The sequence below is a fragment of the Marmota marmota genome, unplaced genomic scaffold (genome assembly GCF_001458135.2).
Source record: "Marmota marmota marmota unplaced genomic scaffold, marMar, whole genome shotgun sequence".
In the NCBI taxonomy this organism is placed as follows: Eukaryota; Metazoa; Chordata; class Mammalia; order Rodentia; family Sciuridae; genus Marmota; species Marmota marmota.
In genome coordinates, this window is record NW_026000005.1 from 34,219,024 (window position 1) to 34,235,359 (window position 16,336).

The 16,336-nt window shown below is 45.7% G+C and overlaps 1 long non-coding RNA gene across 2 annotated transcripts in view; it reads left to right on the forward strand.

Moving 5' to 3' along the window:
• The window catches only part of LOC125618221, a 29,692-nt gene continuing 13,356 nt past the window's right edge, over window positions 1–16,336 (forward strand). The window contains exons 1-6 of one of the 2 annotated variants that reach the window (XR_007349476.1): window positions 1–2,077; window positions 2,881–2,978; window positions 8,066–8,190; window positions 9,154–9,307; window positions 13,876–14,015; window positions 14,315–14,425. This is a non-coding gene — a long non-coding RNA (uncharacterized LOC125618221). Of the gene's footprint in view, window positions 2,078–2,880; window positions 2,979–6,949; window positions 7,450–8,065; window positions 8,191–9,153; window positions 9,308–13,875; window positions 14,016–14,314; window positions 14,426–16,336 lie in introns of those variants that run through there. The other variant, XR_007349477.1, reaches the window with a different exon arrangement.

Below are 16,336 nucleotides of genomic sequence, written 5' to 3' on the forward strand. Positions count from 1 at the left end.
GATAAATAGCTAGTTTTAGTGTATATATATATATATATATATATATATATATATATATATCTCATTCAATATTTGAGACATATATTAAAAAGCATTTGTTGTTTACCTAAAATGCAAAACTGAATGTTCTATATTTTCTTTGTTGATTCTGGTGACTCCATCAGGGTGGGCACAATCTCTGGTATCTTCAGGCCCTGCAGATGTTGTAGGCACACATTTATTTGTATGTAGGAAGCCAGGCACCTAGACAAATAGGGTTTATGTCAGTATGGAATTGTATCTTAAGAGGAAGCAATATTTGGGTCAGAGGTCATTTCAGTGTTTTTATTTTTATTTTTTGTTTTTGAATGATTCCACAATGATTAACTTTCTGTTTCCAAACATTTCTCAAGTCCTTTGGAGATTGTTGGAGAATTCCAAAGGCCCTCCCAAAACTTGACCCGTTGATCTTCTTAATTAAATTTCCCACTAGGTCATTTGGAAGAATAAGCTAGCAGGGAGGGATTCTTAGACTCGTCTGTAGATCTTTCCGCCTTTCCTTATGCCATTATTTAGAACTACTCTCATCACACTCCTCATCTTTCTCTTTGATGAACCTCTGAGAAGATAAAGCATGAGACAGAAGCTGAGGGAGCTTAGGTGTGGTTGGAGAAAAACAAATCAGATCTTAGCAGTTCCAGCCTATGAGAATGGGTGTCTAGCGAGGGCTCTGTGGATGTGGAGAGCACAGGCTCTGGGCTCCGGGTCTGGGAGGTCTGGGGAAACTGGCGGCCGTTGGTCAGATCTCGGCAGGTCTAGGGATGACTTCAGACTGTGCAAGGGGTATGGGGAGCATGGGCTGGTAGCCCTGGGCTACTAGGAGCCAGGAGAGAGGGCCAGTTATGACTGCAAGGCTGCAGGAGCATCTCAAAGGTTGCACAGAGCTCTGTGGCTGCCTGTGAACAGTAGTGTCTGGATCCTTCTGTTGTAGACGGATTTGCCAGTGTTGGATCCTAGCTGTCAGAGGACCTGACCAGGATGAAGTCGTGTGAAGACTGGGGTGGGGAGGAAACAGCTGGTTACAGGTTTCCAGCTCTGGCAAGTTCTCCCTGTTTGCATGGCTGGACTCGTACCATGGAACCAAGTGTTCCTGAGTCGCTCCGGCAAGCGTCTCCTCCTCTGTTTCTTGGCTGCCTTGTCTGGGGACATGCATTCCACCTCAGTGAGGGGCCATGTGGGTCCACCAGCGTCTTATTCTCCAGACCCACACAGCACACCTGGTTCCAGATCCCCCAAAACTCGGATTTGGTCAAGCTGGAGGCTTCAAGTGGAATCCTGTTGGTTTCCCTGTGTGTCCAATTTACTGACCCACCCAGGTCCCTGCTGATTCTCTGTTGACCCTGCCAGGGCATCCCTTTCTCTTTACCACCCCTCTAGCTCCTATTTAGCTAAAGTCTGCAGACAAAGTGGTATATGCTTTTGGCCTCAGTTTTCTCATCTATAAAGTGGGTGGCACCTCATCCATCCCTCAGCCCCCCACCCCCCACTGTGATGTCCCTTCCTTAAGCCTATGCTGATGTCAATTACAGTGAAGATTCTTCGTGAAGGATCTTGGGATGTTCTTGATACGAGAACCTGGATATATAATCTTGGAGAGTGTCAGGAGTCGATGACACCAAATATTGATAGTATATGATATGGGGTTGTTGGGATAAAGAATGCTCTTAAGTGCCTTTGTGAATCATTAAGCACATTGTACAGTGTGAGGTGAGGACAGCAGGAGGGGGACAAGTCTAAGCCACTTGTTCGCTTGTTTCTCAAGGGGACCAATGGACGAGCCATGGTGTTGGGTCAGGAGGCAGAGTCCATGCTGGCTCCAGGAAACATGTGGTTCTGTGCACACAGCTGACCCACACCCACCCTGAGCACACTGCCAGGAACCAAAGAAGGGGGAAGAAAAGGAAAGGGAACAGAGAAGAGGAAGGGAGGAGGAGACAAGGAGGGTGAAGACCAAATGGCACTGTCATGTGAAGTTTGGAGCCTTCCTTTCAACTCTCCCTTATAATTAGCTGGGGCAGCTGCAGGGGCAGAGCTCTGGGTGAGTTGCGACTTGCTGGGCTCCAGCCCTCAGAACGCTTTGGACTGGCTCCGTGTTTGGGGGGAAGCGCCCGGTCAATGGCTCCTCCTTCCCCTCTGTCTTCTTGCTCTAATTCCCTGCCTGGGAAGCGCTTGTGAAAGGTTGACAAGTTTTTGGTGTCCTTAGCCAAGAAGGCCTTTTCCCCAGGGCTGACCTGGGGGTGCTGGGGAGGGCTTGGTTTTAGCAGATTTCTCTCCAGCAATGATTTAGCAGATTTCGCTCCAGCAATGGTTTAGCAGAGTTCTCTCCAGAGGAGCAATGGAGAAGGCTCTGAAGGAAAGGGAGGGACAGGGTCCTACAGGGGCTAGAGAGTCTGGTTGGATCCTATCAAGGCAGGGAGCCTCTTGGGATTCCACAGATGCCCATGTGGGCATCTGCTACCTCTTAGCCTCCCCGAGTCCATGGTTAGCTAGGGGGCAATTTCTGGCACTCTGGGACCCTCAGACTGTGTCAGCATGCCCTGGTGGGAAAATCAGGCTTCTGTGTGGTTTGGATTGAGGTGTCCCCAAAAAGCTCACTTGTGAGACAATGCAAGAAGGTTCAGAGGAGACATGATTGTGTTGTGAGAGTCCTAACCCAATCAGTGATTAATCCCCTGACAGGGCTTAACTGAGTGGTAACTGAGGTGGTGGGGTGTGGCTGGAGGAGGTGGGAATTGGGGTGTGGCTTTGGGCATATATTTGTATCTATTGCATGGAGTCTCTCTTTCTCTCTCTCTCTCTCTCTCTCTCTCTCTCTCTCTCTGCTTCTGATCATCATGTGAGCCTCTTCCCTCTGCTGCTTCCCTCCGTCATGATGTCCTGCCTCACCTTGAGCCCCAAGAAGTGGCGCCTGCTGTCTATGGATTGAGACCTCTGAAATTGTGAGCCCTCCAATAAACTTTTCCTCATCCACAATTGTTCTGGTCGGGTCCTTTAGTTACAGCAGCAAAAAAAAAAAAAAAAAAAAAACTAAAACCTTTCCAAAGTTGAATGACTAGATATGAATCTTGATTCTTACCATCTGCAGCAAGCTACTTCATTTCTCAGGGTCTCAGTTTACTTACCAGGAAATGGGTATAATAGTACTAGTCCCTTCTTAAGGGCACAGCTCAGCCCAGCCCCAAACACAGGCACTTAGATAGAAGCTTCTGTTTCTTTGCTATCCTGGGAGATTATGTGGGTTTTATTTGTGGACAGGACACATCTGCCTTCTTGCCCCACTCAGCTGGGTTGCAAGTAGGGTCAATGAGAGCCTCTGTCAGGGAGAAGTCAGTGTGGCTCCTGAAGATGGAGGCACTGCCTTTGCATCAGACCAGAGGGGGACCCTGGCAAGGCTGCCTGAAGGTGGCTGTGCATGGAACAGAGGATCCTGTAGGTATTCTGGCCGGCACTGCTCATGGCTCAGTATTTACTTTTTCTATTAGCCATGTCTGGTATGGAGCAAGAATTTAGCACCTTCGCCATCTCTCCGAGCAGGGCCAACCAGGTGAGCAACAAAAGTTGAGGGAGCAGAACGACCCTCCAGTGTCATTCAATTTCTGTGTGGTGTGAGGAGCTTCTCCCTGCAGGTGAGCCTGGCCAACATACCCCTCTTTTATGGAATCTACCAAGTGCCAGGCTCGCCGCATGAAATATCTCTCAACTTCATGACATCTCTGTAAGTAAGGGGGATCATTCTGGTTTCATGAATGATCAGCAGATACTTGGTAAATTTAAACTACAAGATCAGACAGATTGTAAGTGCATCCATTAGATTTGGAATAAAGAACTGCATAATTCCAAAGCCTGGGTTCTCTATACTAATAAGAGTAACTGCTACTAATGGAGCCATTAGTATGTGGATTATTTTATTGAAATCCTTTTTTTTGTTCTTTCTTTTCTTTTCTTTTTTTTTTTTTGTACTGAAGATTTAACCCAGGGGCACTTTTACCACAGAGTTACAGCCCTAGATCAGATCCACCCCCCCTCCTTTATTTCTTGTCTTTTTTTCTTTTCTTTTTTGAGACAGTTTTTCAGGGCCTTGCTGAGGCTGGCCTTGAATTTGTGATCCTCCTGTCTCAGCTCCTGGAGCTGCTGAGATTACAGGTGTGCACCACCACACCCAGCTATTTTACTGAAATCTTAACACCAACCAAGAACAGTTGCTCTCTCTCTTTCTTTCCTTTCCTTTCTTTCTTTCCTTCCTTCCTCCCTTTCTCCCTTCCTTCCTTTCTTTTTTTCTATCTTTTGTTGTACTGGAGATGGACTCCAAGGCTCATGCATGCCAGGCAAGTGTTCTACTACTGAGCTACATATCCTCAGCCATAGCTGCTGTCTTACACGTGGTGACTTTGGGGTGTGGAAAAGGAACGACCAGACTTTGATTGTCGTCTTTAGACCCAGATAGTGCTCTCAGGTTTGCCATGGGGTTGAAGTCTGTCTTGCTGCAGAAATAATTCTTTGCTTACCTATTAGAGTACCCATAATCTTAGGACTCTCCAGCCTGGCCTCGATGCCCTGTAGGAATGGCCTGTGTCCTGCACTTGACCATAAACTCACAAGGAGCTGACAATGTCTTATTATCAAGCATCTACACTGTCTCATAGACATTAAGTACTTCATAAATGCTTCTAAATGAACTTGCTTACCATAATAACAGCTACCATGTGCTAATTGCTTACTGTTCTGTTGTATGGAATATCCTGTATGCATCCACCTATGTGATCCCCAAATGTCTCATTTGACAGAGGAACTGAGGCCAGTGGAGGTAAAACAGATTTTCTCAGTGTCACAAAGCAGCAAGTGGGACAGAGGAACACAAGCTGTCTTTCCCCCTCCTCTTCACCCCCTGAAGGTTTTTAGAGGTGGCATTTCCTGGAGCCTTTCCGTGTCCTTTTTTCAGAGGGGAGAAAACAGTTTGCAGATTGCTCTCCTTGGAGCAGGGCCGCTGAGGGCATGAGGAATAGCTACCTCTTGTCAATGTCAAGTCCATGGCCTGGCCAGTCAGCTGCAAAATCACTGTCTTGCCCTTTGCTTTCTACCTCATTTGCATTTGGGTCCCAAACCCATTCCTTCCCTCACCTCCAGCACCTAGAGAGTTAGGGCTCACCCCGACTTGCAAGAGGGTGGCGGGTTGTCCTTAGAGGTTCAGTAATGTGCACCTTTTCCTCCTGCTCCTCCTTTGTCCTTTCTCTCCCCATCCAGCCTCCTCCTTAAGCCCCAGGTGTCAGTTAGGCACTCTCAAAGGATTGAGTTAGTTTCCTCTTGCTGCCATAACAAATTAGTACAAACAGTGGATTAAAAGAGAACAAGTTTATTCTTTTATTCTGGAGGCCAGAAGTGATCCCCAAACCAAGGTGTTGACAGGGGTGGTTCTTTCTGGAGGCTCCAAGGGAGAATCTGTTCCTTGCTTCTTTCGGTTTCAAGCTGTTGGCTACCTGGGTTTCTTGGCTCCTGGCTGTGCCACTCAGTCCTCTGCTCTTGCTCTCACATTGCTCTCTCCTGGCTGTGTCTTTACTGCCTGCCTCTTAAAGGACCCCTGTGGTTACATGATTGGGCTCATCTGGATAATATCCCCATCCCAAGTCCTAGGTTTATATCTGTGCAGTCCCTCTTGCCATCAAGGTAACGTGCTCACATATTGCAGGGATGAGGCCCAGATACCTTGGTGCAGGGCATTATTCGGTTGACCACACGAATGTTGAACTGTGCCCCACCTACTCATCCCTTATACCAATAAGCAAAGCCGCCTTTGTTTCACAAGGCTCTGTACCTGTGAACTGGACTAAGCACTCTGTACTCACCATTTGGCTGACTTCTTAAAAAACCCTTCTGCCACATTGGCATTATTATTTGGCACCTGTTTTATATAAAAGAAGGTCACTCAGGGAGTGGTCAAGGACTTGAATTGGAACCCAGGTCTATTTGGTTCCAAGATCTTTCTATTCAACATCACTCTTCCCTGGCCATGGTAGCCAGTCTCCAAGATGGCCCCCAGTGATGCCTGATCACCCTCTTATCTAGACCTCTCCCGGAGGATAAGAATTGGTCAGAATACCATGAAGTGATGGTGAGTGTCTTCTGAGGTTAGGTCCACAGAGTCACTGTAGCATTTGCTTTAGTCTCTCTCAGACACTCACTGTGGGGATTAGGTGCCCATGTCCTTGAGTGTCACAAGTACCATCAAGCAACACTTTGGAGAAATTTATGTGGTGAGGAGCTGAGGCCTCTCACCAACAACCAGCATCAGTTTGCCATCCATGTGAGGAAGCTGCTGTGGAACTGAACCCCCAGCCTTAGTCAGATCCTCAGAGGACCACAGCAGCCTCGGGTGACATCTTGACCGCAACTTTGCAAGAGACCTGGAGTCCAAACTACTCACCTAGGCTCCCTCACCTATTTCTATTCTGCAGAAACTGACATAATAAATGCTCATTTTTGCTTTTAGCCACCAATTCCTGAAATAATTTATTATGTCTCCATAGATAATTAATACAAGGTCCAAGTTCTAGAAATCTGGATAGATATTTTGCTCTGAGCTCTGGCTATGAGAAAGAAGATGCTAGTCAGTCAGGCCCTGGTCCTCTGAAACACACATTTCATTCTAGTAGGGTGCCTCCTAGCCCTGAAGTGGAGAACCCAAGGATTTCAGAGCATTCCCTATTCCTGAGCTACTTCTCACAGAGGACATTTATTTTTCTTGTTTCCTTCTCTAAAACCATCAATGGATCCTTAATGCCCATTAGTGACTCTGGGGGCCAAACTGCTTTTTCTGCTCTTCACAACCTCCTCCTCATTCTCCCTATGGTCCCTTCAGTCCGACTCCTCCTTGTTCCTCAGACAGACCTTTTAAGCCTCATCAGAACCAGGTGTTCTGTGCTGCTCCCGTGTCTTCTCGGTCATGAGCAGATCCAGACCAGTGATCTGCTTGGTGCTGGGAACCAGTACTTGCTGCTCCTACATATGGTATCTCCATTTCACAACAGACCATTTTTATAGAAAAGGAAACTAAGGTTACATGACTTGCCCAAAGTCCCAGGGGAAGTAAGTGATGGAATCAGTCCTTGGGCCCTGCTCAACCCTGTGGCTTTGAGTTCAGTGATTTTCTACTACAGCATGTTGCCTCCGACTCAGGTTTCTACAGAATCTTCCAGTTTATGAAGTCCCTCCTGTTTACAATTTTTATTCAGTCTCACAATAACATAGAAAGAGGTGGTCATGGAAGATGCCTCCCAATGGGCTCATTTGAGAACTGAATGAACGAGGGTGCAGGCTGTGCAACTGAGGAGTAGCTCCTCAGAATGGAACTGCAAGTGCAAGGCCGACGGAGTGGGGAGCCTCGTTTGTATCTTTAAGAGACAGCTAGAAGACCAGGTAGGAACAGAGTGCAGAGAAGCTGCCAGGCACTGGGGCCATCGTAAAATCCTTGGATTATATCCTGGGCACCTGTGGAGCCTTCAGGATGGGAATGACAGGGTCTGACTTTTGTGTTAAAAGGATAAGTTGATCCCCAAACTTGACAGCTACAGGCTTCTCTTAGCCTGAGGCTATGCTGGTCTGGCTTAGGAGAGGAGGGGGCGGGGTAGTCAGAAAGGCTGGTCCTGCCTCAGAGGCAGACTGTGCGAACTGTGCCAGGGCAGGCTGGCGGAACCTGCCCGCTCATGCCTCGTCCTGTCGCTGCACCGCAGCCTCAGCCCAAGACTTCATGGGTGCATGGGAGCATGGAGTTAGCTGACATAGCAACCCCCACCCCAGCACAGAAGCCCACAACCCACTCCAGTGCAGATGCTCACAGCAGCTTTGTCTTGGAGTGAGGGATGCTAACTCAGGGGCTGGATATTTGACATCTGGACCACTCTCAAATGATGTATTTTCTCCTTTTACAAAACCCTTCCTTTTCCCTCCCCTCTTTCTTCTAACTTCTCCAAGCTTTTTCTTTATTAATTATACTGTTTCAGTTCCTTTTCTTCCTTCTCTATTCATTCCCCAGAGATTGCATAGAATCTCCTCAAAATCAGAAACAACAACAACAACAGCAAAATGAACAAGATGAGATCTTTGGCCCAGAGAAAAGATCACACTTGCCTGGCATCTCAAGACTGTCTGGGAAGCCAGGTAGGGTGATTCAGGAGTCCTGCTTGGACACCTATTGCCTCCCAGTAGGCCCCAGAGAATTGCATGCTGTGAAAAGACCCACACCAGGCCTGCCCAGAGCACTCTGGGAATGCAGAGGAGGGTAGCTGGCAGGGGACAGGAGGGGCTCCCAGGAAAGTCTTCACAGAGGGGGGTTATCTGAAAGAGGTTTTGAAAGGTGAGTAGGATTTTGTCAGGAGATGTGGTGGGAAGGAAGGACCAAAAACGAGATGGCTGGAAAAATCTGTGGCATGTTTGGGTAGAAATTAGTCAATTATCTAAATACCCAAAAGGATGACCTCCAGTGGAAAAATCAGACCCATTTGACCCAATCCTGTAGTTCCTGTTTTGTTTTTAAGTAACTTACACCTAAATAAACACAATAAATAAAGATAATTTTTCAGGTACTAAATGAGATTAAATATTTATATTATGTTCAGGTCAAAGGGTAAAGAAAACCGAGGAAGGAAAAGAAGGGAAAGGTAGAGGTCAGGAATAGGGAATTTCCTGTTTAGACAGAAGGGTGTCTGGACACTCGGAGGCATTTGATCCCCGAGAAGAAAAGAGCTTGGGAAGCCTGGCTGAAAGGACCTAAACACTTCACTGGGTTGGAAAGTGATGTCTCAAGGCTCCTGTTCTCCTTTCCTAGAAATGGTTCATCGTTAAGAGTATTAAGGTGTAGAAAGGATTTGAAGGGAAGAAATTCTGATTCATTATAACAATACCTGGTGTTTAGACCACACCTTTCTCCCAAGGAGCTCAGATTCCTGCAGGGATAAGATGTCATTAATTCCTCACAACTTGTCCCCAATCCTGTCTCACCCTGGAGACAAAGAAGTGGCCCTGGACACAGCTTCTGTGACTTGTGGGTGCTCCAGGGAATCTTCTGGGCTGTGAGGCATTGACTTCCAGGACTCTTGTGTTTTTGCTTTGCTTTGATTTCAGGTCCACACAAGAACATGAGACACCTGTCAGTTCACTTGACAGCAGCGAGGATATCATTCCAGCCATCTAGGATAAAAGCAGCCTCTACCATTTCTGCATCTCCAGAAAAGAAACACCATGACCTCCTTTGAAAGTTTACCAGCGCCCCAACACAGTGAGTTTTTCTTGACATGTAATGCAAATGTCTTCATTTATAATGGAGCCCAGTTCGTATTGGTCCTGTGTGCACTTAGAACAAAGAACAAGGTTCTTTCCTGCCACTTCTAGGAGATCCTGGAAACTTCCCTTAATTTTTTTTTTTTTTCTGGGAAGGCTGGAGATTGAACACAGGACCTCATGTGTGCTACACAAGTCTTCTACCATTGAGCTGCATCCCAACCTTGGTTGGCTTCTGCATCTTGCAAACCAGAAAGCTAGGCTTTTTAAAAGCTGGTGGAGAAGAAATTCTTACATCCCAACTGCCAGAAGAGGAGGAGGCGAATCACAAATCAATAATTCTTCAGCCTGGTGTAGTGGCACACGCCTGTAATACCAGCAGCTTGAAAGGTTAAGACGGGAAGATCTAGAGTTCAAAGCCAGCCTCAGCAAAAGTGAGGCCCTAAGCTACTCAGTGAGACTCTGTCTCTAAATAAAATACAAAATAAGGCTGGGGATGGGCTCAGTGGTTGAGTGCCCCTGAGTTCAATTCCCAGTACCAAACAACAACAACAATAAAACAAATCAACATTTCTTTGTTGAGTACTCACTGAGAGCAGAGCCCTGTCCTAGGTGTTGTAGAAATCATATTTAATCAATCTCTTGAAGCTGTTTTTGGGAGAAGGTAAAGCAGACATTTGTAAAAAGTAAAATATCAACTTAATAATCATGAGCAATATCCTTGATAACCCATGAGCAATGCTGTAAGGGAGAGTATAATAATAAGAGTAACAATAGCTAACTTTCATTAAGCACAGACTATGTGCAAGTCCTGTTATAGTGCTTTATGTTCTTTAACCTATTTCATCCTTTCACCTTTCTGTGGTAGATACCATCATCCTGTTCTACTGAGGAGGAAATTTGAATCATGGTGATATGAAAAACTTGCCTAAGATCACAGAGTTAGTCAGTGGAATAATTCAGGTTGTGAACCCAGACAATTCAATACAGAATATGAATGATTAAATTCCATCAGGGAATAGATAAGTTTTCTCAGAATAGAACACGGAGCTGATCTGGACTTTTGTAAACAGCTGGAGAGTCTGTCTTGGAGCAGATAGAATAGTTTTGTGTACCAAACCCTTTACAACTGGGCCATGTATTTTCTTTAATAGGGAGAAAGATAGAATCTTTTAACTTGTACGTAGACACGTGTGAATGGTTCCTGGGCTTCGGAAGACCTTTGCATCACTGTGTGTCCCTGGACAAGTCACTTACCCTGTGAGCTTTGTTTCCATTTGAAAATTATAGGGTCCTATCCAGCTCCAAACATTACCATTTTTATGCCTCTTGGCCAAGTCGACGCTGTAAGGCATATAAATGGTTCAGCCCAACTCAGGGCTGAGTGTGTTGCATGCCAAGGAGTCAGAAAGTAGGTGCTGATTTGGTCAAGTTGCTAATGAGGCAGGGGTACCCCTAGGTGCTGGAGTGAGTGGACAGGACGAAGTTCATAGAAAACCTGTGGTGGAGTGCAGAATGTGTGGAGGAGGTGGCTGAGGTCACTCCTTCCTGCCCTGTTGTTGTGACTCTAAATGTCAATTTGTTGCATTGAGAGCTCTCTTACTCATTCTGTGCTTGTATCATGTAGGATGTGTTCAGTTGCAGGTAACAGAAAATTTCTTTGAAATATGCTTAAATCAAGAAAGGGATATTTTAGCTTGTAAGACCTTGAGTCCAACTGAGTGGTAGACTGTAGGCATGGCCCGGACTGCAGCTCACTGTGATCTCTGAGCTCTGCCCTCCTCTGAATGTTGGCTCTGCTCTTGTGATTGGTTTTTCTCATGGTTGCAGAATGGCAGCCTACTGTAGCCAGCCCGCCTGTTTCCTTGTTTCCACTTTCCATTAACAAATCAAAGTCCTGCGCAGAATCGTCTATATAATGTTTGAGGCTTAGTAAGAAAGAAAAAAATTGGGGCCCCTTAAGTTAACAATGATTATGAAGACCTTCAAGAAGACAAAACCAGAGAATCAAATCAATGATGGGGATCTAGTCAGTGCAGGGCCTATGTGGCTGCCAGTCACAGCCATAAAGTTGGCCTTGGTCCTGGGCTTCACTCTCATTAAGCCAACTCGAACCGGCCACTATGACTCCCAGGGGAAAGCATGGCCCAGCTGAATTAAATTTGGGTTATTGTTCACCCATGGACCAATTATTTTTTTAAAAATTTTTTAATACTTATTTATTAGTTTTCGGCGGACACAACATCTTTGTTTGTATGTGGTGCTGAGGATCGAACCCGGGCGGCACGCACGCCAGGCGAGCGCGATACGGCTTGAGCCACATCCCAGCCCCATGGACCAATTCTTATCGTAAATTGATGGGATTGTCTGATGGGTTTAGACCAACTGGAGGCTGTCTTTGGAGTTGGGGATGGGTCACATTTCCCTCCAATTTATAAGTGCTACACAATGGAGGAGGAGAAGCAGCCACCTGCCCAACATAGCTGTGTATCAATGCCTCTGTGCACCGTTGCAGAATGGATGGATTGGATGGTATCTCCCCACCAGTAGAGCATTTGCAGGGGATCCCCATCCTAAGGAGCAGTGCTTCAGTTCCACCTCCTTCCCTCTTTTCCAGAATAATCACACTTCCCTCTGTTGAGTGGTGAAGAGCACAGACTTCAGGCAGTGTGGTGTTAGAAAGGAACTTGAACTTGCAGGGAAGATTGGGCTTTGCCCCTCCACTGCTCTCCTGACTGGCTGCATCATTTTGAGCCCAGGTCTTTATTTTTCTATCACGGTTTTCTTATCTTGGAAGAAAGACATTGCCTGCCTGACCTATTTCACAGGGCCGAGGTGGCAATTGGATGGGATTGCATATGTGAAAATGGTTTTCAATCTGGTGAGGACTGAAAAGGACTGCTGTTATTTCTTTTAAAACTTGGGGACATGGTGTCTGTGGGCTGTAACACTTTGAATGCCTGTTTGCCAGTCTCCTTTAGCTTTTAAATGAGAAACAAAGGAATGGGAAGTGAAAGGAAAGATGAATTGGCCAGGGGAATTTGGGAAGGCCATGAAAAGACTGTTGAGCTTTGAAAATCAGGAGAAGGATGATTGGTATTACAGCTGGAGAGTAGGATTTCTTGTGCAAACAATAGTTTCAAAGGGAAATTATCCTGTTCTTTCCTGACATGCAAAAATCACTTCTCGGTCTCTCCCTTTGGTTCTCTGCCCCCTTGTCTCTCTGTCCCCCATTATCAGCCCCCTCCTCTTCTCCTCTCTCCCGCAGATAATTTCTAAGCTGTTCTTACTACCTCTCTAATAACTTCTCTGGTGTTTTGGCTTCCTGGGCATCCTGGATAGAACTTCTAGTCGCCAGTCCCTGATAATTAAGGACAAGGAGAATGGAACTAAATACGAGTAGGTTCCCAGAGCTTAGCCCTCTCTTTCCTGCCTCCCTCTCACCTATGAGTTCAGCATCCATCATTCTTGACAGTTGCTTGGGTGGGGATGCCTTCTCCAAATTTGCAAACCCCAGGTGCTCCAACAAGAGGGCAACTTGCCTGCAGCGCAGCAACGTGTCTGGATGTTTATCTTGACGTGCACCTGCAACACTGAACACACATCTGTACATAAATTAGACGCCACCCATTAACCCTGAAACTGGTTATCCCAACAGCTCATTCCCTCGAGCCCCTGCCCTTCTGTCACCACCACACCAAAAAAATGAGACGGCGTGACTTCCCACTCCCACATACAAAAGACACACTGATGGATAATTTCTTTGTTCTCCTGAAATGTTGATTTTTGGGGGGTAGATCTATAAAGAATGGTGACAGATGTTATCTGGCTTGTTCTCCTATTTCTAGTCAATGTTCCATTCAAATAACTCCAGGAAGGGGCTCATGAATTTTTTTCTTTAGAAATTGCTGAAGGAGATTCTGTAGCATCCCTGGGTCACCTGTTCCTGTACTTACATTCTGACGGTTTGGTAAAGCTCCATAATTATAAAGGGCACTCGGATATTGGACACTCAGGGTCCATTTTCTTTTTTTCTAACATCCTATCCTGTGCAGAATTCCCCCTGAGTGTAGTCGTGGTCTCAGTTAAGGTGACCTGTAAAAGCGAGAAGCAGGTCTGTGCCCTGAGTTGCGCCAGCTGTGTTTTCTCTTCCTGGACTTAGTTGAAATGAGTAAGGGCTTGGAGCGGCTCCTGAGCATGCTGGTTTTCTTCCCTACTCCACAAATATCCTGACATGCTATGGATCTGGCTTTTCTAAACCTGGTGCCCAGTTTTCCCTCTGATCCTGTGAGCCACCTATCTCAGGCCCAAAGTAATCCCTATTCACCAAGAGGATTTTGTTTTTGTTTGTGTGGTTTGGCTGTTTTCTTTTTAAAATTCTTTTTCAAGTTTTCTAGTGTTGATTCTTCTTACTTACTAAAGAACCAAAGAATCTTATGGAACTCTATGATGCTTATACTGTCCTGGGCAAGAACACTCCCACTCATGGCTTCTTCAACAAATGGTCCGTACATTGAAATTTTAAAAACTCTGATTTGAACCCCACGATCCTTTCTGAATTTGCAGATCCATCAGTCTGACTGGAGTCGGCTTCTCCACCAGGAGAAGTGCTCTACCACTAAGCTACAACCCCAGCTGGAATCAACTGGATACGTCCCATATCCAAAGCGCCTAGAATTCTTCAACAGAAAATTTTTTAGCTTGTAGTAAGTACTAATTGCCTGCTGGGTACTAGAGGATTAGTAGCCTTTCCCCAGGGGTCTGTGGGCTGGTGGGTGGTGTGGAGAAGGAAACTCTCCGTCTCAATTAGGTACTAAGCCTTGTGCCTGAGACCCCTGTCCCTGGCCAATGGACTAGGGGAGGCTTCTTCCAGGAGACGACATCTGGGAAATACCTAATGGTGCATCAGATTAACCAAGTAAATACGGGCTTGGTGGCTAGTCGGCCACCTCTGGCTCTTGTCACTGTTTACTTGTTTATCTGAAACACCCTCTGGTCCTGCTAGCGAGGGGTCACACAGGAGAACTGTGAGCTCGCCTTCCTGCTTACTGCCGCATCCTCAGGAAGAGACCGGCACATTGTAGACGTAAGGAAGTTCTGCACAGATGTGTTCCAGGTAAGGGTCACTCTTGCAGATGGTCTGGTTGTCCTGCCTCCGCACCCACTGTGCCCTTTGCATGGGTCCCAGGGGTGCTCAGAACGCGCTGTGCGTTTCAGGTCTTTGCACTCAGGCCTGTAGAACTCTTTCTTCTCGCCTCTGCCTGGCCAGCCTTGCCATCTTTCACAGGAGTCCTGATTGACACCCCGCCCCTTTTAAACATTAAAACATAATATTTGTGCATCTTTGTGGGGAATTGTGTGATAATTTGATATGTGTACACCACGTGTAATGATCAAGTCAGGGTAAGCACTTCTGTCTCTTCAAATGGTAATCATTTTTATGTCAGGAATTTCATACTACTTTTTTTTTTTGTTAGTCTGAAATATATCATAGATCATTGTAACCAATAGTTACCCTACTATACTACAAAATACTAGAACTAACTATTTCTTCTTAAGAGAAGAATTAAGGACTACTGGTCTCTAGTGACCACTGTTCCACTCTGTTCTTCTATGAGATGGACATTTTGTTTCCACAAATGAGTAAGAACACATGGTATTTGTTTTTCTGTGACTTTCTTATTTCACTAACCTAATGACCTTCAGTTGTATCCATGTTGCTGCCATTGACATGATTGTATTCTTTTTCATGGCTGAATAATGTTTCATTATATGTATGTATAACATTTTCCTTATCCATTCATCCATTGATGGAGCTCTCAGTTGATTCCAGCTGGGATTGTAGCTTAGTGGTAGAGCACTTGCCTAGCACATGGAAAGTACTGGGTTTAACCCTCAGCACCACACTAAAAAAAATAAATAAATAAAATAAAAAAGGTATATATATAAAAAAAGAGAGCACCATATTGTTTTAAAAAAGAATAGTGCTATAATAAGCATGAGAGTACAAATGTCTCTCTAGTATAGTGATTTCATCTTTTGAATATATATCCAGCAGTGGGATTGCTGGGTTTTATGGCAGTTCTATTTTTGGTTTTATGAGGGAATCTCCGTGTGTTTTCCATAATGGCTGTAGTATTTCACATTCCTCAGTGTCCGTCCGGGAGGTCCCCTTTCTCTGCATGTTCAGCAGCATTTGCTATTTTTTGTCTTTTTGATGGTAGTAATTTTAACTGGAGTAAGATGATATCACATTGTGTCTTTGATTTGCATTTCTCTGATGATTATTAATATTGAGCAGTTTTTCATATACTTGGCCATTTCTGTTTCCTTTTGAAGAAGTGTCTATTTAGGTCCCAAGCCCACTTTTAATTTTTCGGTGTGTGTGTTCAGTTTTCTGAATTCCTTCTATAGTCTGGATATTACTCCCTTGCCATGAGCTCCTCTTGTCCACACTGTTTGATTTTGATCCCCCCTTCCCAGGCCCTGCCAGGCTGAGTCCCCTCCCCTTCCTCTCCCCAGAGGACTCCCACCAGCCTGCTGTCACCTTGCTTCCTGCCAAGGTTGCCTGACTTAGCAAACACAAACACGCAACGTCCTGTTAAGTTTGGATTTCAGAGAAACAACAATTTTCACAGTCTCCCTTATGTACTGTTCAGGACATAGTTGTCTTACAGACTTATTTCTTGTTTATCTGAAATTCAGATGTAATCGGGAGCCCTGTATTTGATCTGAGAACTCTACTTTCCGCACAGTATGTGAGCTCATGATCTTCCTCTTCTCCCATTTCACATCAACCACGAAACACCTCTCCTGTCTCTGCTGAGGGTGTTCTTCACCTCTGTGCCTCAGACCCCCTTTCTGTCCCCGAGGAGGAGGTCAGCCTCTGGGTCACTTCAGCTGTGCTGGGTTCACAGGCTGCCCCTTGCAGGCCCCGTGCCAGGAGCCCTGGGAGGCACAGCTGGGTGCAGGCTGTTGAGAAGAAAAAGACCCTTTCTTTTGGCTTATCACTGGGGATCCGTTTTTT